Genomic DNA, 23,695 nt, shown 5'->3' with positions numbered 1-23,695 from the left:
TCATGTGTCTCACACATTTTTCTTACAATGGCTTTGCAGAGGCTTACCAGAGCTTTTAAAAATAATTGAGAATGTAAAATTGTCACAGAGACTGTAGAGAAAGGGTAAGGAGGAGTAGACTTATAGCTGAAGTGGCTTTGTAAACGCAGTCTCTGCTTTGGGATTGTTTTTTAATATGTGCCAGGCATTCCTCTGATTTCCATCCTGATTTGGTTGTGGCTATCTGTCTGTCTGTGTGAGGCTTGGGTGTTGCCTGTTTAAAAGCCGGAGTTGTCTCAGCCTGGGCGTTTTCTGTTTCGGCTTATGGCTTTCCCCCCCTCTCTTTTCCTGAATGAGTGTCCTTTGTATAACCCCAGTAATTCAGAAATCCTGCAGTCAGAGGGACTGCCCTGTCATGTGACTTGGGTACTAGGTGCTGCCTGTGATTGGTCAGCAGCTAATTGGCGGGTCCCTATAAGAGGTCCCACTTCTGGAGTCAGGCCACTCTCCTGCCTGGGCTGCTACTCAATGGGCGCCAGAGGGTGGAGAGGGACGGGTGTCCAGTGATTCAGCCACATGTGATAGATGACCAAGTGACTGCTTGCTTGGAGTCCGTGCATCAGTGGAAGACACCCAACGGGTGGTGGCTGACTTGATCAAACTCTGGCTTCCTGAACTGGTAACTGTCACTTTAATAGAGCTTACTGATTAAACTCAGAAAAATGCAACTAAAAGTCTTTGCCAGGAACTTGTGTGGACTTACTCCCTGTCTCCCCCCACCCCTTGTTCTTATTCGTTTTGTCACAGGAATGAAATGCAGATAACCCTTTAGAAAACTTTTGTAGGAAAGCACCTCGTGTGATCTGGAACAAAGACATTATATAATCAGATTTATCAAGCTGTGAAGAGGGAGTTGTAGCGAACAGAAGCAGCATTCTGTCACCAGGAAATACTGCTTTATCCAGAATTGGTAAGTTGAAAAATGGCATTGCTCCCTAATAGATATCATATGGTGTGTGGGGGAATTGTGAAACTATTCACAGATCCCTAACAACTGTATTGAGCCACAGAACCCATAAACAGAGTGAGGAATTCGAAAAAGTAGCAGCCCAAGAATATAGCATGAAGGCTGAGAAGCAGCCAGGTAATTAACAAAGATTAACTGAGCATTGCCAGTTTAGGCAAATATATGTAATACAACTAGTTTGGCTCTCTCCCCCTTTTACCTTTTCCTTTTTAATAATGGGGGGGATCAAAATGGGTTATTTGGTAACACTGTAGCATTAACTTTCCATGGATGTAGATTTCCACTTAGTATGGATAGTATGTATGATTTTTGGAAGAACGCTTTTATAATTAGGCAACTTGCCCTCCTTTTTCCATCTCTCTACCTAAGGATGTCAAGTATTTAGTTAGAACTCCACAAAATGAAAGTTTAAGTGATGCATTAGAAACATTTCTTACTGATTATGAAAGGCAGATTAAGATGATAATAGATTTTTTTACATTTGTATTGTGAATTTTAAGAGTGTTCTATTTGATTCCATTAAGATAGCAAAAGAGTAGTTTTTTTCCAGATGGTCCATTACACTTTGAAAGGCCCTGATGAGCAATTCTTACTGGTGAGCCTGTCTTTCTCCAAAACTTTTACATTGTTTTCTAATCTTGAATCTGAACTTCCTTTGTGTTTAAGTTGTCCATAAGAATACAATAAAGCTTTGAATACCTGTGTTCTCTACAGTAGGTTGGTGTTCGTGAACTCTAAGGAAACAAGTTTATATTAGGCATGAATGTCTGATTTCTTTTCTTGGCTTTTTAGGAATTATTTTTGCTGGAAAAGTTGAATAGAATAAGAAAATACTATTAGAATGGTGGGTGACTACCTGATTTTACCAGTTTATTAATGGTCAATAGAAGCAGTCATGTGATATATTTATAAAATCAGATAGAAAATTGTTCTTTAACTGTTAGCAACAATATAGGTAACTTTGGTGATCTCCCTATATAAATGTGAATTCATAGAATTAAAGCTGTTATCAGAGTTGTGCATTTTGGGTTATATAGGATATAATATTATTTATTTTGTTTTCGGTATCTTCAGCCAAATTGAAGGTTGAAGCTGCATTTCTGACTTGGTTCCCATTCTGTTGCTTTCAAAATCTTAAAATTCATAACTTGAAATGAAAAATGTATAATAAAATGCAGGCTAGCAATGCTGTAGTTCTCTCTGGCACTGGCACTAGCGTGGGATGAGGGTGGAGGAGAGGGAAATGAATCCATGGGGATATATTAATTGGTATTTTTTCTTTCATAACTTGAGAATGTTAAAGATTTTTATTCTCAAACAGCTTTCAAAGACATAGACAAAGAGCAAGATAAGCATGGCCTTTAGGGGCAGGTCCTCCAATAAATCAGATCGATGATGCAAGTGTGAATATTACAATTATTTGACTTAATTAAGGTGTGGCTGAAGATGTGGAAAAAGTCTACTCATTTCCTTGAAGCACATGAATTTATAGGTTTTAGAGTCTTGAAGACAGAAAAATGGTGATGAAGAATTAAGATATTGACAGGTAATTTACATCCAACTGCTAGTTGTATTCAGTGATTCACAAGTATTTTCAGCTCTATTTCATGTAATTACTTGGGCAAAATATGATGATTTAACAATCTAGCTAAAGACTGCCATGCTTAATGGGAAAAAAGCCTCTATATAATTTGTAGATTTGACTCATCCATTTAGAATCCATTGTCGTGAATGAAAAAACAAAAACAAAAAACGATAGAAGCAGGTTGAAACAGTAAATGCTGGAAAGTATTTTCCAGAATAATTCTTTTAGATCTTCATGTTTTCAGTTCTGTTTGCTGTGCTGTTATTTACAAAAATATATGAAAAATAAATAACATGGCATTGTCCTGAATTCTCCACCGGTGTTATTGAAAGTATTAATATTGTGTATACTCTGTAAACAGTGTGCATGTGTCTTTGTCTTTATGGGTATGTAAAGATACAAACTAAAAGGAATCTGGTCAAGTGACAGACCTCAAATTAGTTTCTCCCAAATTGTATTTGGTATTTTTATAGTCAGAAGTAGAAATGCTTTCCCTTTGGGCTTGTTTATTACATTTTTGATGTGGTATACCTTTTTGCCCAATTTTTCAAGGTATGTATATGTATGTGTTTATATACTTGATTGGAAGGGGGAGCTTTAATTGCTAGCAAAACAAGTGGGTGTTTGTTAGAACCTAGATAAGCCTCATAGTGTTGTTCCTATGACAACTGAGGGGTTGGGTGTTGAAATGTAGCTTTAAGTTCTCAGTTTGGAAATGTCATTCAGACCTCCCACCACAGTCTTATTGAGTAGGAGGATAATGAGAAGGGGGAAAAAAACCACGAAGCAACATAAGTATCTCCATTCTTTTCATGTCTTCCTGACTTGTCTTTGTGTATGGATCACCATGGGGGTGGTAAACCCTAGGTCTTGAACAAAGCAATGCTTCAGTATAAAATAAATGGAAAGGGGTCAAAAAAGTTGGGGAAGATAAATAACAAACAGGGGTAATAGGCAGAAGAAGTTGGCTTCCATGGGTTTGTGGAAGTCTTTTATCCAGTGTGGACCAGCAGTGAGACCATCTTGAATGAGTTATTGTATATCTCTTCAAGAGCTGCAAATATTTCCTTAAAATGCAATGTGGAGAAAATTCCTTTGGAAGCAGGATAGTTTACCACTTTGGCATAATGCTTATTTATCTCCCCTAGGCACATGCTTTTAATTCTTTTAAGGCACATGGTTTTAAGTCAATTATTTCTCATTTAATAGCTTGTCTTTTTTTTCCTATGGGAAAGATAAATCGTATGTTACCCTATGTTCAAAAATTACTTGAAAAAAAAAACCCGTAAAGATTGTTAGAGACTGGTTGTTTGTGGAAATGATTTGGTTGACTGAGAATCTTATGGCACACTGTATTGGGGGGCACAGGTTGTTTAGACTAATTTTGGGGATCGATTAGTTATGCAGTGTGGATTTTCCATGCCTAAAGGGCTTCCTACTTTCTACTCTTAAATGGTTTTGACTATTATTTGGTCATTAGCATATCCAGAAGTGAGAAAGGAAAAATAGACTTCAGTGGGTTTTACCCCTTACTTAATATAAAGGTCCACCATCTCTATTGAAATCCAAAAAGTTCTGAAAACCAAAAGATTTTAATGTCAAAAACTTGGTAGCAGATCATGACCTGAAGCTATTTGTAGTCTTTATCTCACTTCATACAAATGTTAGTATGTTTTATTGTAGCAATATTAATATGTTTGGTCATGGAGTGCTGCACCAGATTTGCCTGGAATTTTATATTGATGGAATAGTTACCCTATTAAATTTACAAAATTTCAGATAAGGATTTGTGGACTTCTAATTACTGATATGCGTGGAGCTTATATTATGTGCCAGGGATATAATTATATCCATTTTACCTGGGAAACTGATGCACAGAGAGGTGAAGCAACTTGCCCAAAGAAACACAGCCAGGAAATTGTAGAGCCAGGATTTGGAAGCCAGTAGTCTAACTGCAGTCTACTCTTAACTGAGAATGCTTATAACAGGTTCTCCTAGGGGGGAGTGTGCAAGTTCCAGGGGTCTCAGAGGCTCCTAATCTCTTCACAAGTTTCCTAACATTGATCTCTATCAACAGCCTGACTTCTTTAGTTGGGAAAATTAAGACACAAAAATAACTCTTTCCTTAGCCCCAAGGAACTTATCTTGAATAGTGGAAAAAGTTATTGCGTAGACATTCTCTGGGTCCTTAACTCCAGCAGGAGGTCTGGGCTGTGAGGAAAGAGGGCGTGGGTCACCTTAGAGGGGATGAGCTCCCTAGCATGGGAGCCACACTAAGACAAAGCAGGGCTCCCAGGGGGGAATCAGGCAGCAGCCTTGGTGCCTCTGAAAGGCTACTTTAAAAAAAAATTTCTTTATTGATTAAGGTATTACATATATGAAAAGATACTTTTAACAGTACTTCAAGAAAGTATATAAGGTGTCTCTCCAATACATATATATTTCTAGGGATAAAAAACTCATTCCATGCTAATAGCAACTTCCCCATTCTATTTCCCAAATTCCCTATCCCTCTACCCTGCTTTATTTCCTTGTTAGCGTTTATCTCTGACATATTGTAGGCTTTACTTATTTATTCATTTGGTATTTTAGTCAAACACCAGCAGTAATGTTATCTTTGAACAAATTTAAAGTTTCAAATTTGTTTCTCTTTGATCTCCATCTGCAAACTAATTTTCTCCTGTCAATCTCAGACTACTAGAAATAATTAAGTTTTTTGCTTATTGGATTATTCTCATTATTAGTTATCATTTTTATATTCACATCCATGGAAATTTCTTTTTCTTAAACAAACTGTTTTGATTGTGCAATCAGAATTTGGAGGACTGCAATCACTGGGTATTTTTAAATTCCATAAGATTGTAATTAATTGCAAAGGAGAACATGCATAGTAAAATATTTTTATATTTTGTGAACTACTTTCAACTTAGATAGGGAAGTGTGGAACTATACATAACATTTAATCCAGCAAAAAATTAAAACTATCTATGGGCTACCCTTTTCCTTTGAAAAATTAAAAATATCAATATAAAAAAATTGTTCTTCGTGTTATGCTAAAAATTGTAAATGATTTAATCTTGGACATTTCCTGGCTCAACTTCTTAAATTCTCAACTGTAGTCTATTGTCTTTTAATCCTATATTTATTCTAGTTTATACATTCTGAAGTATCAAAGATAATATAAAACAAAATTTAGAAATACATATATTATTTACTATACTAGTAAATACTGTGGTCATGTAAATACATCACTAGAGCATTTATATACTTGATTTTCTTTTAAATTCTTAAAAGAACAGATTAGATGCATGTAAAAGTTAAATATAATATGCTTTTGTAAGTCAATATAATAATTGAGATAATTTACTTTTCTTAGCTATATTTTAATAACACAATAGTTTCCAGTTGCTTCCTTTTAAAGGTTGATCTAATAAAGTAATAATTTGCTTAGAAATGAAATGTAACTGGTTACTTTAAGGTAGAAGATGGAGTCATTGATTATGAAAAGCTAAGGTTTTATTTTAAAGGATGTTCCTTTCTGCCTTTAAGAGTTTAATCTCCTGAAGCACCTACTCTCCAGAAAGCCCAATGTCGGTGGTGGTATTGGAAGAAAGCTTACTTTTTCCACCTTTTCTAAAAGCAGACGGATAAAGACTTTTTAAATGAAAACCCATTGATTTCTCTCAGTTAGGATTTGAGTGGCTAGGGTTGTTAAAATATTTTTAAAAACCCTGTGAATTTGTACAGGTCCAGCAACATTTTGCAGGGCCCTTCCAAAGTTCTGGTCACCTGGAAAAATTCTCCGAACCTCCAGACATTTTGCAGTGGGTATCAAATATATGACAGTGGTGACCAGGACCGCAACACGGTGCCTGCTCACAGCTCCATTACAGTGTTTGCTCCTTAAGGGGCCCAGGCTTTGGAAACAAGTAGCCTTGTGCGTTGAGCTGACTATGCTCCCTGCTAGCTGAGTAAGCTCCTCCATTTATTTCCCTAAGCCCCAGAGAGTGGAGTGTCAGTACTAGCTCACAAGGCTGCTGTATTCAATTAGATAACACATGTCAAGCACATTCTGTGGTCCCTGGAGTAACGGTGCTTAACACACTTGAGTTCCCTTCCCAAATCCTTTTAGGAACAGACTTCAGTTTAATCTTAAACCCTATGGATCCATATGTATTTTTTTCATATCAGGTTAAGTAAAACAGTGATGACAATGGTGGCTGCCATTTATTGCATACTTAACCATGTTCTAGATAGGCACTATGGTATTAGCTCTACTTGCATTCAACTGCTCAATCTTCTTGATAACCCATTGGTTCAGTTATTGTGCCCATTTCATAGATGAGAACACTGAGGCTAGTAAGGTCAAAGAATATGTTTGACTGCTCAGCTGATAAGTTGAGGAGCCAGGCTTTAAATCCAAATAGGCAGTTGCCAGTATAGATGGAAAGTACTTCTTTCGGGCAGAAAAGGAGAATAAAAGTTGACTGAACCCGAAAGTCTCAGAAATGGCCTTCTCATTTCTAATTTGCAAAGTGTCACATCTGCCAGGCCTGGCCCTCTCAGTATTGAAATACAAAGTTGACTTTTTCTGTTTCTTATTTTACAAATCAACAGGAACAGTTTTAGTCATTTGTGTTTTATGAAGTTTTAATTAGGCCACTGAAGTCCATGAGGGGAATTCCTTGTTTTCAGTTGATCTCATGCACTAACAAATTTACTCATGTAACTTCCCCTATTTTTTTCTCTAATGTTTTCACTTGAAAGTGGGGGTGAAAGGGAGAGCTTCTGTGAGCATTTGGGTCCTAGGGATGTACTTTCAGCAACCTCTCTGGAGATTCTTCTATCTGGTATAGAATTAATCCATAGAAAAGTAAAATGAGTAAGAATCTATACTTACTAATATTTTTCTCCTTTATCACCATCTAGTTTTAGGTGATATCTAGAGGGGTAAAACGTCTAAGTAAATAATTATAAGAAGCCATCTGTTTGCATAAAACCTTCTCCTTGGATAAGGAGTTAAATTTTCAGAATATGAGAAAGGAGATTCACACTGAGAGTTTCCTCCTCTATCAGATGTAGGCTGAGAATTTGACTGAGAGGGGAAGCAGGCTACCCTAACCCATGGGTTCAGAGTGCTTAGACATCTTTTTTTAAAAATCTCCTGGCCTTGGACTGAGGCTGTCTGTAGGAGGATATACTAGTCATGCCTGCCTTCATTCTTTTATTTGTTCAGTTGTTCATTCGTTCATCCACTATCTCCCATAACTCATTCAGCACCTACCTGCAGATGGATGAAAGAAAGGCTAGGGTTAGGGTCCATGAAGGGGAGGAAGAGGAGGAACTACAAATTCACTTTCTTCCTTGCACCTCAGTGACTACGCCTCTTATTTGATTCTTTGTCATTTTTGAGACAAGGCACATTTTACAGAATCACATTCATAAAAGTTTTGAAGCTAATCTTCCTTTGGCAGCCAGCTTTCTTTTTTTAATAAGGGAAAGAAAAGGCTTATGACAAGAAAATAATGCAGAGAAATTGGTTTTATTTCCTTTTTTTAATGGAGGTAGAAGAAAGATTCATAGTAGAGAATGTGTTAATAAATAATGTCTAAGAATTCCCCTGAGCTTTCAACTCATTTCCCTGTTTAGAGAACATTAAGAGAGAACAAAGGCCTCTACAATGATGTCTTGGAAAATGATTTTTAAATAGAATTTAAATCAATTTGGAGGTACAAAGTCCTGCTCTGCCCTCCATTAAATATATTATGAGTTTAAAAATTAAAAAAAAGTATCACTAAGTAAAAAATGTGAAAAATGAGGGATACCCTCTTTTCTGGGGAGGTAAAGACAGGGAGGAGGGTTTATGCTACTAACACTTCAAAAAGTGTTACTTGTCCCAATGCTGCAGTTAGGGTTACTCTTCCTTCAGGCAGATAGAGTCTTTACTTGTGATTTAGTAATGATTTAAACCTGGGAGTCATTTCCCATACTTTTTGGAAAACACACAACTAGTCATCATCAAGTTCTTTGTAATAGCACAAATTTGGTCTGTGTGTTTTCTGATACCAGTTGGATCACGCAGCAATGCTTTATATCTTTCAGGATGAAATGTTAAGTCTATGTCGCAGACTCAGTACAATAAGTACTCTTTCGGACAAGTTAAGTTAGTAAAGGCAGTAAATTCTATCTTTCTCTCCATCCTGTTTGATAGCCATACTCTAAAAGACCCTTCCTTATCTTCTACCTATGGATAGTAGGGAGAGTATAAGCAAGGTGTTCCTTCTGAACTCATCCCTGCACAATTTCTCTTAAGGTTGGGGAAATGATCATCTGGCCCTTGAAGTATGGGGGTATTAGCAAAAATTGTTCCAGGTTCCATCTAAACCTCCTAAGCTTATAACGGAACAACTGGCAAAGATACCATATGGTATATAATCATTTTACAAAAATAGATATTTATTGCATACCTACTACATGCCAGACTGTGTTCTCTGTCTTGGAATATAGCAGTGAACAGGTCTCTGCTCACATGGAGGGGGAAGACTGACAGTGATTGAGCAAATAAATATGTGGCAGGAGTTAGTACATGCTATGGAATAAAATAAAACTGTGTCAGACAGATAGGGAGTAACCAGGGGTCCAGGGAAGAACTATTCTATCTAGGGCTGACAGGAAAGGCTTTTCTAATGTGTATGCAGAGAACTATCCATGGGAAATGAGCCGACCAGAAGGGTATCTGGAGGAAGAGGATTACAGTCACTGCAGTGGAGGTGGGAGCAAGTTGAGCAGGTTTAAGGGACAGAAAAGAGCCCGATGTAGAACAGCAAGCAAGGAGGAAAGTAGTAGATGAGGTCTGGGAGGTAGTGAATGGCAGATCACACAGTTGGCCATAGTAAGAAACTGCTGGAACATAGGACATGATAACTAAAGATAAGGAGAATGGTAAGTTTGTAATGGCACAGATTTGGTCTGTGTGTTTTCTGATACAGGTTCTAGAGTATAGGTTATTGATATAGGGATTCTGGAGAATCCATCCATTGTGCCCCATAACCTGAGTGTGCACATGTTGGTAAGGGCTCTCATAAAATGCTACTATTGTTACTTTAATTATTATAATATGGAAACCTTGGTGATAAACAGTTTAGAATTTTGAACTGCATGGTTTTAAGTACTTGGGTGTTAAAAGTATTTTGGGTGGCCCTCCATTTTATGTTCATGCAATTGATAAGTTCCCTCTTATAATTCTGCATGAAAATTTTCTGTTTGATACAGGTTAAAAGGTTGTGTTGCACAGTACTTGTTTTACAACTGGAGGCAGAAAGGAAGAGTGGGAAAATAAAAGCAGTTGACCAGTTGGGAAAAAATGGGATTGTGTCTACTTTTATCTTTTAAATTTGTGTTCAAAACATTTTTGCAATTTCTTAAAGGTAGAGTTGATTGCTGTGCATGGATTGTAGCCCCTTATCATTATTTTACTATCATAATTCCTACGTTTTGTGTAAGGAATGTACAGTTTCTGTTATGTAGGAGTTTACATGTTAAGAAACATGATGACATCAGTGAGAACATACATGTTGTTTTATCTACATTGGACCATGTAACCAGTCTTAGAGGGGCTTGATAGCTACTTATACTAATAGGTATTGTCCAGGTTTATCTTACTACACACCCCCTGAGACTTTATACCTAATACTTATCCCCTAGTCTGACTTTCCACTAGTTAGTTATGCATTTGGGTTAACCTTCATATTCTTTTAGCCAGGGACCCACCTGCAGAAAAGAGTTATTGGTTTTGTCATTTATAGTTCAATTTCATTGGACCGGATTTCCTTACTGCCTCTGGCTGACACTGACTGCGAGAATGAGAGTTTTACTTGTGGGGAGGAGAAATTCATAATTTGGGAACACAGAGTGTTTTGTGGAAGGGGCCCTAGTGTGCTCCTTTCCATTCTCCTCCGGAGTGGGACTCTGCACTGACAGAGGGAGTGAGAGTTGGCACATCATGAGGATGCCGACTTCCTTGGAGGAGATGCCTTGTGAGCTGAGAGAGAAAGATGCAAAAATAGGTAAGCAGGGATGTAGCGAAGTCCTAGGATACCAGCAAATCTCTGGTAATAAGCCCAGGTGTCCTTGGACCCTTGCCTCACTCCTTTCTGGCATCCCTGACATTCCTGCTTCTCTCTTGGAAGACAAGGGGTTATGCTCCTGACTTAGTGAACAAGGAATTTAGGAATGGGCGTTGAAGATACCATCTTCTCCAAATCTTCCTGCACATACTGCTCTCAACTGAGGCTACTTTCTAGGTGTAATAAAGAGAGCTAGACAAAAAGGTCCCTTTTCTATTAGCCTCTGACTTCTAGCTTTGAGGGAAATCTATGTATTGCCCAAGAAGTGGTGTGTTCTGTTTGGTCTTTCTGGTCATGTCTGATGGTCTACTCCCACTTGAGCCATTTTGCGCCATGTGCCGGGGGATTTCCCTTTTTTTCTTCCCCCATGTAAGCAGACAATTTGCTGCTTGATATTTCTGCATTTGACTGGAGTCTATTCTGAACCATTGTGTGGTGGCTGGGCACTGCAAAATGAGTCAGTTCCTGCAGTTTGGTTACAAGTTCTCAAAAAGTATTTCAGAATGTGGATGTGGTCAGCATAGTCATTTTCCAGGCATCTAAAAGGAAACCCACATCAACTGTAACAATTGAGCTGCGAACCTATGGCCTAGCTTTTCCTCAAAGGAAAGCTTGTAGCTCCCCTAGAATCTAGCCTGTTCTTTAGCTCTTCAGTAGAATTCATCTTCATATTTGCAAATCATGTTTTAACTGTTACTGTATGCACAAGCAATGTGATAGAAGATTTTGCATCCATCACTTTTTGAATGTGGACACAAGTTTGCCAAGAAATTATTTTTGTAAAATGGAATCTATGGAATTAGACTGTAATTAGTACAAAATGTAGAATGTGGCTTAGGGACAGGAACTTTGGTGATTTTAGCTAATGCACTGAAGAAAAACTAAGATGGTTTAGGTACCAATATAATATATGGAAATGAGACTATTTTGTTTACTAATTAAGTTCTGAGCCTCCATAGACTTAGCAGCAATACTAATTAAAAATAATTAAATCCTTTTCAAGCTTGAAAGGAATTTCAAGTTTGTCAACGGTTAGAGAATATTTTAGTTCAGCATAGGTTTTAGAAAATAATCATTGTGAAATTTTTATCCTTGGGTACCCATGAATCATGTAAAATTTTGAGTTCTTAGTTATCAGTCTTGTACCATTATTGACTGGAATTCCATTATGACTGGAATTTTCAATGATATGAAAACAAACAACAGACTAAAGGGTAAATTGTTTGAACAGATGCATCACCAAAGAAGATATATGAATGGCAAACAAATGAAAAGATGTTCAGCATTATTAATCATTAGAGAAATGCAAATCAAAATTACAATGAAATACCACCACACACCTGTTTGGCTACATTTAAAAGGCCAACCATACCAAGCGTTGGCAAGTTTGTGGAGGATCTGGAACTCTCAATACATTTAAGTAGAAATGTAAAATGGTACAAACATTTTGGAAGACAATTTGGCAGTTTCTTAAAATGTTACATATACACTGACCATAAAACCCAGATATTCCATCCTAGAGAAAAGAAAACATATGTCTCCACAAAGACTTGTACATGAATGTTTCCAAAAGTTTTACCAATAATAGGTAAAAACTGGAAAGAACACTAATAATGTTCACCAACAGGTGAACGGATCAACAAATTGTGGTGTATCCATGACGGATACTACTCAATAATGAGGAGAGAGCTACTGAGACATCAAGAACATGAATGACCCTGGACTAAATGAAAGAAGCCAGACAAAAAAAATACATACTGTATGAGTCCATTTATATAAAATTTCTTAAGGATGGAAAGAAATCTATGACACAAAGCAGATCAGTGGTTGCTTGGGGTGGGGAAGGTAGGATGGGTAATTGGGAGAGGATGCAAAAAAAGCATGAGGGTACTTTGGGGCTGGTGGAGAATTTCACTACTTTGTATCTTCATTGTGGTGAAGGTTTCATGGGTGCGTACATATCAAAACTTACCTAACTATACCCTTTAAATATGTGTAGTTTGTTGTGTGTTAGTTATTCCTCAATTTTAAAAAAACTTTTTAAGTGAGCAGTCATTGTTATAGTAGATGGAGGGTTTTTAGATGACCTTTTTGGCCCTCCCCCCACCCACCCCCCCAAAAAAAACACCAAACAACAACTTAGCATCTCTTAGAAAAAAAGCTGATTAATGGTTTTGGGTTTAAAATGTAACCTTCTAGTACAGATGAGAAACCAAAGTTAAACTGCAAACATAAATGTGACAGCTTTAGCTGCTCCTGTTTACGAGGCATTGAAACAAGTGGTTCAGGAAGTATCTTGTTCAGCACTATGGGGCAAGCCATCTGCCTGGTTTATAAGCATTTGCACTTAAACACTACTGTAGCACTCACCATATGATGAGGGCGAAAGCATGTGAAGTGGGGTTCAGATTGCAAAAATAAGACATGAAAATACCACCTTCAGAGTCTACCATTAGAGAAATAAATCTCTTCTATTTGCAGAGTGCATGAAAATTGATAAAGTACTTTCATGGACCTCATTTTGTGTGATCATCTCAATGATACCATTGTAGATAGGATCAGTATTATCCTCATTTGCTTGGGGAACAACCCGAAACCCAAGGAAGCCAAGCTCTTTGGCTGGATCACAGAGCCCCTATCTTCTTGAGCAGAGGTCACCATTCTCCCTACGACACCGTGCTGCTTCCCGAAAGTCATGTCATTGAATATTTGACCAGGACTCTTTGCTCATCAATATGTCAGACAGTTACTGGCGTTCCTTCTATTTGTATATGAGGCATTTATGACAATGATCCCCTCTAATCTTGTTCTGTAAATGGATAACAACCACCAGCTCCTTAAGGTTGTAAGGGTCAAAGATTCCTATAGAAATGAGCCATAGTAGCTGGACAGCACCATATACACAGTGCGTTCTGAAATTTACTATGTGATTTCCCTCATCGGGCCTGATTGCTGAGGGCATGAATTGAGTGAGTGGCTTTGTGAAACCAACACGGAAACATGAGAGCTTAATTCCCTTAGTTGCCCCATGGTTTCCATCAAGATTGTCAAGTTTCATAATAAATGAAATTTTGTGTACTGAATTATTTTTAATTCTTCTTTAAAAGATCATTTTCCTGAGTTTTCTGTCTGTCCCTAGTGGCACATCTAAAATTTGACTTAATCCCAGAGTTCCCGTTTCTTGACTTAATCCCAGAGTTCCCGTTTCTAACTTTCTATTCATGCTTTTAAAATTTATCCAGGTTTATTCTAATCTTAGAAAATCAGAAGATATAATAATATGAGAGCACAAAGAGTGTAAGGTTTTGTCTGAGGATAAAATTCAATAGAGGGAATCCATATTTTTGGTTTCTTTTATTTTGCTTTTCCACCAAATCCTACAGGTTCTGCTCTTTTAAGTACCTCTATTTATTCCATCCCTAATTCCATGTCCCCTCCTGGCTTCCATAAGGGCAAATATGAAGGAAAAGTGGTGATGTACACAACAGCTCTTTCCTATCAACATAGGATTTGTGCTAACTATTAATGATCTCAGTAGTAGGATGAAAATAATTATCATATGGATTTCTTTATAGTTTGTTTCCTTTCCCAGACCACAGAAAGTTTAATAATCAGGATAGGACTTATAAAAGAGGCAGTGTCAGAATGAATAATAATTGTCAGTGGGAAATTTGAATAGTTTGATGCCATTACATACTAGCTAGAAATGGAAGGCAGGAGAATGAACATGGGGTTAGAACATTGAGTTGGGAAGGGGACAAGGTAATTCTGGGCTTAGTTAGGTAAACTGGGTTCATTCCTGGCTTGTCACATCCACATAGGATTTTATAGGCAACCCAGAGTCTGGATACCCCAGTTGTGGTTTGGATTGCTCATCAGACTCCGAAGTTCACTGCTTTTCTCGCATTGCCAATTGACATCCAGTGTGTTCTCATTAGAATTTGAGAGTTCCCTTTGATTTTTGAGTTCTTATGCCTTGCCGTTTTGTCTAAATGAGAGGGTTTTGCTGTTTGTTTTTTACTGAAAATTATTCCTTCAGCACACGGCCATTCACACTTCCTCAGATTATCCCCAACACCACACACACACACACACACACACACACACACACACTCTCTCTCTCTCTCTTATCTTCCTTGAGCCAGTTCTTTCAAGGTTATACTATCCTTTAGTGCCAAGTACCTCTACTGACCTCTTTCTCCACTCATAGAAAGAGGAACCAGATTTCCCCTGTGTTACTTACCATCATTATAAACAGCAGTTTTGTTTCTGTTATTTCCCCTTTCCAACTTAGTGATAAAGTTTGCCACTACTGCTCTCCCCAACCCTGCACAGGAAGAAATACTTCCTTCCTCAATTTCTTGACTTTGCCCAGGCCTATGAATATCTTCCCTTTCTCTCGGACTCCGGATGTTCACCTTTTCAAACTTTTTTTTTTAACTCCCAAGAGTTCCTCTTCCTTCATCCTTCCTCTCCCAACCTTCTGGTTTTCTCCATCTGATAAACTTCCCCTTCTACCTAGTTAATAGCGGATGCCCATGAAGCTGTTGCCTCATTGAGTGCCTTAGTGTTGTGGCTAGGTTTTGGCCTTCTCTTAACACTCCTTTTCTCCTTGGCCCTATTGACCAACACCTTTCCTTCTTGTTCTTTGTCACTTTTAATGACCCTACCTCTTCAGTATCCCTCTTCCTTTTTACATTCCACACTCCTTCTGTGACCATCTCAAAAATCCATCTCCAATTATAAGTTGAGGGCTTGATCTTTTGATATTTTCTTGTTATTTTTTGAATCTTACTTTAAATTACATTGATAGCATTTCTCCAAACACGTTTGCTCTACAGAACCATCCATACACTGTCTAAACCCACCACTGTGAGCATAGACATATTCTAGCATCAACTAATGAGAGCAGAAGGGGGAGAAAATGCTGTTGTCAAGTCCTTTAATGGCCCTTGCTTTGTACTGAATATTACCACCAAAACACTTGATTTCCTTAGGACCAGTTGAAGAACTGGCCACACATCTACTCAGTGGTGACCACTCTTGGAATAAATACTTTATGTGTAGGTTAGGACTTTATACTATTATCTTTCTTTCACTCTCTAGAAGTTTAAACATATCCAATCCCCCCCCCTTTTTCCTTCATTTAACACCATAGATCTCATATGTGAAGCCCAGTGTTAGCTTCTAGTAGATGTCTACGATTCTTGGAAGAGGCTTCATTTGATTACAATATCATTCACTTTATAACCATCACAAACAAAAGAAGTTTCAACATATGAATGTTTCCTCCCCCCTGCAATTACTTGTTCAATTTATCATTTTTTTCCATTTCACCATTGGTCTTGTTTATTTGTTGTATAGAATTGAAGGCAGTTAAGATAGCCTTTCTGAGCCCCAAGGAATGATATAAGACAATGCTTTCACTGGCCATGCTTTGTTAGCAAAATATACTCCTTTATAAATAGCTTGATTTTATAATCACCCACAAATATTATAGGAAAGTATCATAAAATTAAGATGGAAATCAAGTAATGTTTAAAGGATAAAGAAATACAAGAATTTTCCTGAAGTGGAGATACTCTCCCACTGTTTTTGGTTATTTGGGATTGTTTTTTTTTAAGTGTTTTTATTAGTACTTCACTCAGATTTCTTTTATTTGACAAATGTTTACTAATAGATTCCTATGATCTAGTGCCGTGGTCGGCAAACTGCAGCTCGTGAGCCACATGCGGCTCTTTGGCCCCTTGAGTATGGCTCTTCCCAAGCCTTAGGAGTACCCTAATTAAGTTAATAACAATGTACCTACCTATATAGTTTAAGTTTAAAAAATGTGGCTCTCAAAAGAAATTTCAATCATTGTATTGTTGATATTTGGCTCTGTTGACTAATGAGTTTGCCAACCACGGATCTAGTGCATTAGTATGATCTAATATCAATACCTGGAGAATCTCAAAAGACCAAGACTCAGTTCTTACCCTCAAGGAGCTCACCTTCTCATAGGGAGACACATTTCTAAATAAATAAATAAATAAAGAGCAGTTTGGTTTGTGTTTCTGGCTGACACAAACAAATTGAGTAATCAGGGAGCTGGCCAACTAACTAGTAGCCTGCAACTAACTTTCTGGAGGACTCCAGGAAGGTCCCTTAGAATTCTAGGAAAGGCTCTTTGAGCTGAGCCCAGCAGAGGAAGAAGAAGGCTGGGGTGAGCAGTGTGCAGAGGCCAAATATTTGCCCCTCCTTCCATCTATCTGAGCTGAGTGAAACTTGATGGCAAGAGCCAAGGGGGAGACCAAATGAATTTTGTACCATGAGAACATTGAATGTTGAGGATTCTGTACAGTGGCAAAGGCAGTCTTGGTGGAGATTTGATTATAAATGAAACTGTCAATATCATGTGTATGTAATGTTGATGCCTTTAGAACATAGACCAAGGCTTGGAAATGAGAACAAATTTGAAAAAACTCCAGTAATAGTAAAGAATAGTAATGGATTGTGATTTAAATAAAAGTTTAAGTCAGGAATTCTTGGGGAACCAACTAGTTTTTCTATTACTTATAGGTTCAGAAAACAGTCACCTTATTTTGATTTTTTTTTTTTACTTATCATTGCTAGAATGTAAATTCTCTTACTTTTTTCAATTATAAGAATTCCTCACCAGTACTGCACACTGCAGACATCGTATGAAGAAAATGCCTTAGGGGTTTCTTTCAGAGAGATATTTGCAAGTGAATTTAGTGCAATTAATTTCTGGAACTTGTCCATAAAAAGGTTGTTACTTTGGTAAAAACTATCCTTTTTCTCGGCGTGTTTTTAATGAGTAAAATGATTCATTTTTTTATCCAATGCCTGTTTTAAAAAATTTTGGTTTTTATTGAGAAGGATTGCTAAATACTATTTTTAAAAACTAGTCTGAGTCCGTCTTTATGGGCTGTGAGTGGTTTCACCTTTAGAAGCTTCTTTTAGTATCTTATGCCAACCCCATCCCTTCCCAGGCCTGTTCAGACTAGAATTATTTGGCAAGGAATGTCTTTTTATAAAAAACTCTTGAGCAGGAACATCTCAGAAATGTTCACCTCAAATCTTCAAGTTGACTTGCAGAGCAATTTACTAAACAGAGTGATGTGAGAATCAAGTGACCATCAGCTGGTGGAAATGTTTTGGGTCAGTGTAGTCACAGGATCTCAGGTATGCAACAGTTGGATGGATTGCAACCATGTGCTAGTTATGGAGAGACCCTGGCTCGAATACTCTGACGTAACACAATAGGAATTAAAGTCCATGAGAACATACTTTAATTAGACACCTGTATCTGAAAGACTGGTTTGTCCTCTGGCATAATTTCACCCTGTGACACAGTGTGTGTATATGTGTGCATTTCTTTCCCAGCTATAGAGTTCATTGAACTTTTGTTCTTAACCACATGGGAGACAGTTTGTTTTTTGTAAACAACCTTATTGAGGTAAAATTGATACACAAAGAACTGTACACACTGTGCACAATTTGATTAATTTGAATATAGGCACACACCCATGACACCGTCACCACAATCACGGGTAATAGACATATCCAACACCTTTCAGTGTCCGTGTGTGTGTGTGTGTGTGTGTGTGTGTGTATAAAAGAACACTTAACATGAGACTACCTCATGAGAGGCAGTTTTAGTTCATTTCTAAAGTAAACACTGACTTTGTTAGAAGAGCATAGTGCTGTATGTGTTCTGTCAAGTCATAAATATGTTTGAGAAGCTGACCATGTTTGTATTTAGTTATATAAGGCTCCTGGTACATGCACTCAACTATGAAATATCATGGATAGGGGTTGCAGGGGACATCTAGACTTAAACTTTACAATTCTGACCTAGAAAAATTAACAATCTGACAATGCTATCAAATTGCTCATTCCTCTTTATTTACTTCCACATATAGTGATGGGGTCAAAATTTCTTTTAAAAAACTATGTTTTCTAAAGTTTTATATACTTATAGGGGGCAAAATAGAATTAGATAATCTGTTCAAAAGACAGGTCAAATCTACTCTTCCTTTCATTGAATGCCCCACGATGCAGCATTTCTTTTCTTTTAGTGAAAGTTTGAGAATATTTTATATCTGTCACCTTAAGTTTAACCATCAATGGGTTTCTTTACTTCTTGGTTTGGTTTATAGGGTACCCCTGTTCTAATTCTGGATGGTAAACTCTTCAACTTCTTCATAACATTTTAAGAAATGGTCTTTATTCTGGTTCCAAGTAGTTTTCCAACAGCAGGTGGCAGGCTTAACTTTTAATCAATGTTTTCCTCCCTTTAAACTGTCTTTCCCATTATGTGTACCTCAAATAAATGGTCTTAAACCAGAACGGATGGAGGTTTTTTATTATTTTTCTTTTGACTGTTTACACTGTGAATAGAACTTGAGTTATGAGTACCTTGGCTACAGTTTTATCACCCATCCCTGTGGCTTAGTTGTATTCTTGTTAGATAATGGAATTATATAATGTGACATTTTTACTTAGACCCTATTTCTTTGGCTTTTATTCATAATCTTTGAAAACGTATTATTGGTTAGTATTCTATGCTATAGTATATTCCTTATATATTCTATTGTTTGTATTTTAATAAACATTAAGATATGTATTATTAGCTAGTTGACACTGATCTGTAGAGTAAGTAGCCTTAAATAAAATTTTATTTATACTTTTTCCTTTTTGTATTACGTAGAAAATTTAAAAGTGGGAGGAATAACCATCTTAACTTTATAGTTCTTCAGATTTAGTAAGATTTATGGATAGGGCAAGCTTTGCGCATTAAAAATATCATTCTTCTAATATAAATATGAACCCAAATTTACAAAAGATAATGATTTGGATTTTGGCATTAAAACTAACCAAACTAAATCTTTGCTTCATTTTAATTGTGAGTCTACTTTGTAAGAGTTATGAGCATTTAACACTAGTGGTTTATGAAACGTAAATTTGTGTTCTATGAACGTTTGATTTCTACATTGAGGATAAGATTCAGTTAAACATGCATAAACAGGGTGTTACTGTTTTGTTATCCCTTTGGTGTATATGCCCTGGGTTTTAGGCAATGCCAGTATATACTTCATAGATGGAGTTGCTTTCAATTTATTTAAAAAAGAAAAAGAATTAGCAGTCAAACAAAAACCTACTTCACCTTGTGAATTCCCCCATCCTCTTCCCCTAAGAGCTAACTGCCTGGTGAATCAGTATCACTACAACTTGGCGAGTGGGTTCCTTCTTAAAATTAGACATCTGTGATTAAATAATTAAAGCATTTGCTTGAAATCTGTATATTGAGAGCTCTCATTCAGAAGTCCAGCTGCATGCCAAATTATACTAACTTAAAGTTCTAAGTATGGTCTTTCTTTCAATTGAGGATAACTTTCCTAACCTTTTCTAAGTGACAGCCAAAACATTTAAAATTCATAAAAAAAGTGGGATTCTAAAACATGTGTACTTGGGGCAAAGTTGCATAGTCATTTACTATCTAGAATAATTTTAAAAGTCAAACAATAATGGGTCACAGTGATCATATGCTAATATAAGAATGCCTTCTTTTTTAATTTTTTTATTGTTTAAGGTATTACAAATAGTAGTACATGTCTCCTTCTCTCCCTCACATTGACTTCCCCCAGCCTCCCCTACCCGCCCCCCCAGTGTCTTGTTGTGCTTATATGCATGCATATAAGTCCTTCGGTTGATCTCTTACCCCGCTTTTCTAGTATTAAATAATAAAGAATTTAAATTTTAAAAAAAGAATTTTTTTTCTGTCTTTCCCTAACCGCACCTTAAATCTTAAGACTCTTAGTTCCATGAGTGGAGGGATTTCATGCCAAGTGACTGGCATAACATACAGAGAAGTCACTTGGTATAGGCATTTTTGGGGCGGCTGAGTGAATAAATGAATAAATCAAGGAGTGGACAACTATCTTTCAATTTTTTTAACCTACATTGTACTATGGGAGGAAAATTTAGAACTGACATTTGAGTAATTTGCTGCTTTGGTTACTTTGTAAACACCTTTTTTCAGTTTTTTGTTGTTGTTATTTTAGACATTTGGTAGAAATAAGTGTATCATTCTCAACTTATAGCAGAAAACAATATTTTACTGCAATTTATTTTACATATGTATATCATTGCTAGATTCCCCAAGTTAAACTGACATAAAGCAAACAAAGATGCTCCCAGGCCACAATAAAATGGTAGATTGGTGGTTTGGTTGTGGGGTTTTTTATTGTTGTTCTTGTGGGGTTTTTTTTCTTGTTTGTTTTTCACATATAAGATATTTTACTGCAAAATATTCCAAGTAATTATTTTTGAATTTTCTCACAAATAATAATGAATGCTAGAAGGGCAGGGATATTAATCTTTTTTATTTGTTGCTGCATCTCTAGCACCTGAGAGAGTATCTGGTACTTCACTCAATATAACTCTCAATACATGTTTCATAAGTAAATAAATCTAGAGGTTGTTTTAAACTGTATACATAAGATTATTGTTAGAATGTTAATAAATAAAATATGCAATTGAATCTCTTGATAAATTTTTCAGATAAGTTTCCAAGATTGACATGTTCTCTTTCCTTCCACAGAGCTCCTGTCCAGAAGTTCTGCTGATCATCTAACTGCTGGTATTTGTAGGTGCCCTCAGTGGCTCAGTAGTCAGTGTAGATCCTGTCTTTTATAATCAGTAGCTACATCTGGCTACTGGGTCTCTGATGGCATCTTTGAGCTTCTATTATACTGTCCTGAGCCAAAGTTATTGGAAAACTTTACCTTGATTTATACACACAGAACTAAGTTATGGGGTGGTAAGTCTTCCATTATTAGCCAGAATGTGTGGACCATTAAGGTTTTATAAATGATGTCGTGTATTTGATTTCAACACCAGAAGTGGGAGAAATCTAGATATTTTATCCATGGATTGATTTTTCTCTCTTCCCCCTGTGGAATCTCTCTCTCTCTCTCTCTCTCTCTCTCTCTCTCTCTCTCTCTCTCTCTCTCTCTCTCTCCCTCTCCATCCCCCCGTTTCTCCCTTCCTCTCTCCCTCTCAATCATTTGATCACAAAACTATCTACCTATTTACCTGTCTGTCTTATCCACCCATCCATCTTTTTTATCTCTGGACCTTTAAATGGCATTCTCATAATAATGTGATGATTAAATAATGACAACGGGATGTTATGACAATATAAGGAAATGGCACTGGCAGTATGTAAGTCCTAGCAGTGCATTCTGACTTGCGGTTGTCTTTTCCCTGTGGTAGAGAGAATAAGTATCAGAAACAGCAGGCAACTGTGTGAGGACTTGCAGGCCCAACATCCAGGTCTGGGGCTTGAACCTGGCATACAATGTAGATTTCTGTGTTTGTTAAGCAACAGCTACATTGTCTGCTGGGTTTCAGGCTACTTGGAAACATGTTCTTCATGCCTGTCTCACCAGTGCTTCTTCACCTGTGCTGTTTTGGAATAACTGTTTTCCAGGAAGCATAAACCAGTGGGCTTTATCATTGGACAGAGAAAGGACGCCATGAACGCTGATCACCATAGCAAAGAATGACCTTATTTTATCCAAGATGGTCTTACGCACCAGCCTATGAAACAAAATGAGCCAGAGACAAGATGTAATGCTATCCTTCCTTCTCTCTGACTCAACTCTAATCATTGACCATTCTGTTTCTATTCATAATTACTATCAGAAGTCATAGCACAGCCCTGTAACTTTTGTGAATGATTCTGTTTCACCAGAATCTATCTCTCTCACTCTGCCCCAACCATTCCACCCTGTCATTTTTCCCTGAAGTGAACTTTGGAATTTAAGTAAACTGGATTTTTTTAACTGCTGTTCACCATTTCTTATGAAACCGGAAGACAAGCAACTTTCCTATGGAATGACAGATAACTTGTAAAGATAAAACATCAGTTTGCAGAAGGAAAGAAGAGAATGAAAATATCTTTTGGAAAACCATTTTTACATTGTTCTTTGTTTTTCCACTGCTGGTAAATATATTAAATCCTCTAAATATTAAAAACTAAAAATTTAAACTATTAAATTCTCCATCATAAAGGAACGTAACTTTAAGGAGAAGTTATAAACCCTTGGTTATATGAACTAGGGATTTTTAGTAAGAAATTATATGTATTTTAATTAATATGAAATAACATTTAAGGTAGAAAATGAATATAAGGAATGCAAGGATAAATGTATGTACAAACAAGACAAACGAACAAAAATTCATAGACACAGACAACAGTATGGGGCTTACCAGAGGAAAAGGGGGGTGGAGAAATAGTGAAGGGTAGAGAGGGTTGACTCTATGGTGATGGAAGGAGATTTGACTTTGGGTGCTGGGCACACAATGCAATATACAGATGATGTATCACAGAAATGTATATTTGAAACCTATATAATGTTATTAACCAATGTCATCCCAATGCATTTAAGAAAAATTAAAATGTCTGGATGTAATAGTCAATTATAATGATGTAATGCATTTTTGTCACCCCATGCTGAATTCAGTAAAAATAAAGTTAATGTCTTGGAGCTTTTAAAAGATTGTGCTTCTCTGTGTGTGTGTGTTGGGAAGAGAAAGTCATTCCACTTGATATATTTGACAGCCTTTGAAGAATGATACAGGTCTTTGTGCAACATGGTTATGTTTCATAAATCATAATTATCAAAAGGACACTTTCCCCTCTCCCATCTCCACTCCCACATTTGTAATGTTCTTTGAGTCCCTTTGTCATTAAGCAACACGGTGTTGAAAATAGGGCCTGGTGTGAAGAACTCCCTAATTACACGGTCAGGTTTTTATTCCTAGTCACATGGTAAGCTTTATATTTCCCTTTCAAGTTCGACGAACCAGTAAAGTTCCCATTTTGAAACAATTTCAGGCTTTGAAAAAGTCACCATAAGGCACTGCTGATGGAAGTTTAAAATGGTGCAGATGTTTTGAAAAAGT

General features: G+C 36.9%; 1 long non-coding RNA gene across 5 annotated transcripts in view; it reads left to right on the top strand.

The window, feature by feature from the left end:
* Window positions 1–23,287, top strand: part of LOC102431266 — an 87,844-nt gene extending 64,557 nt beyond the window's left edge. The window contains exons 7-8 of one of the 5 annotated variants that reach the window (XR_001348626.2): window positions 787–949; window positions 21,327–23,287. This is a non-coding gene — a long non-coding RNA (uncharacterized LOC102431266). Of the gene's footprint in view, window positions 1–786; window positions 950–2,327; window positions 2,894–21,326 lie in introns of those variants that run through there. The other 4 variants (XR_001348625.2, XR_001348623.2, XR_002829738.1 and 1 more) reach the window with 4 other exon arrangements.
* The last annotated feature ends 408 nt before the right edge of the window (window positions 23,288–23,695 follow it).

This window comes from Myotis lucifugus, unplaced genomic scaffold, assembly GCF_000147115.1.
Source record: "Myotis lucifugus unplaced genomic scaffold, Myoluc2.0 scaffold_76, whole genome shotgun sequence".
Classification (NCBI taxonomy): Eukaryota; Metazoa; Chordata; class Mammalia; order Chiroptera; family Vespertilionidae; genus Myotis; species Myotis lucifugus.
The sequence above is the reverse complement of the archived record's forward strand: the minus strand, read 5'-3'. Positions and strand labels throughout refer to the sequence as shown.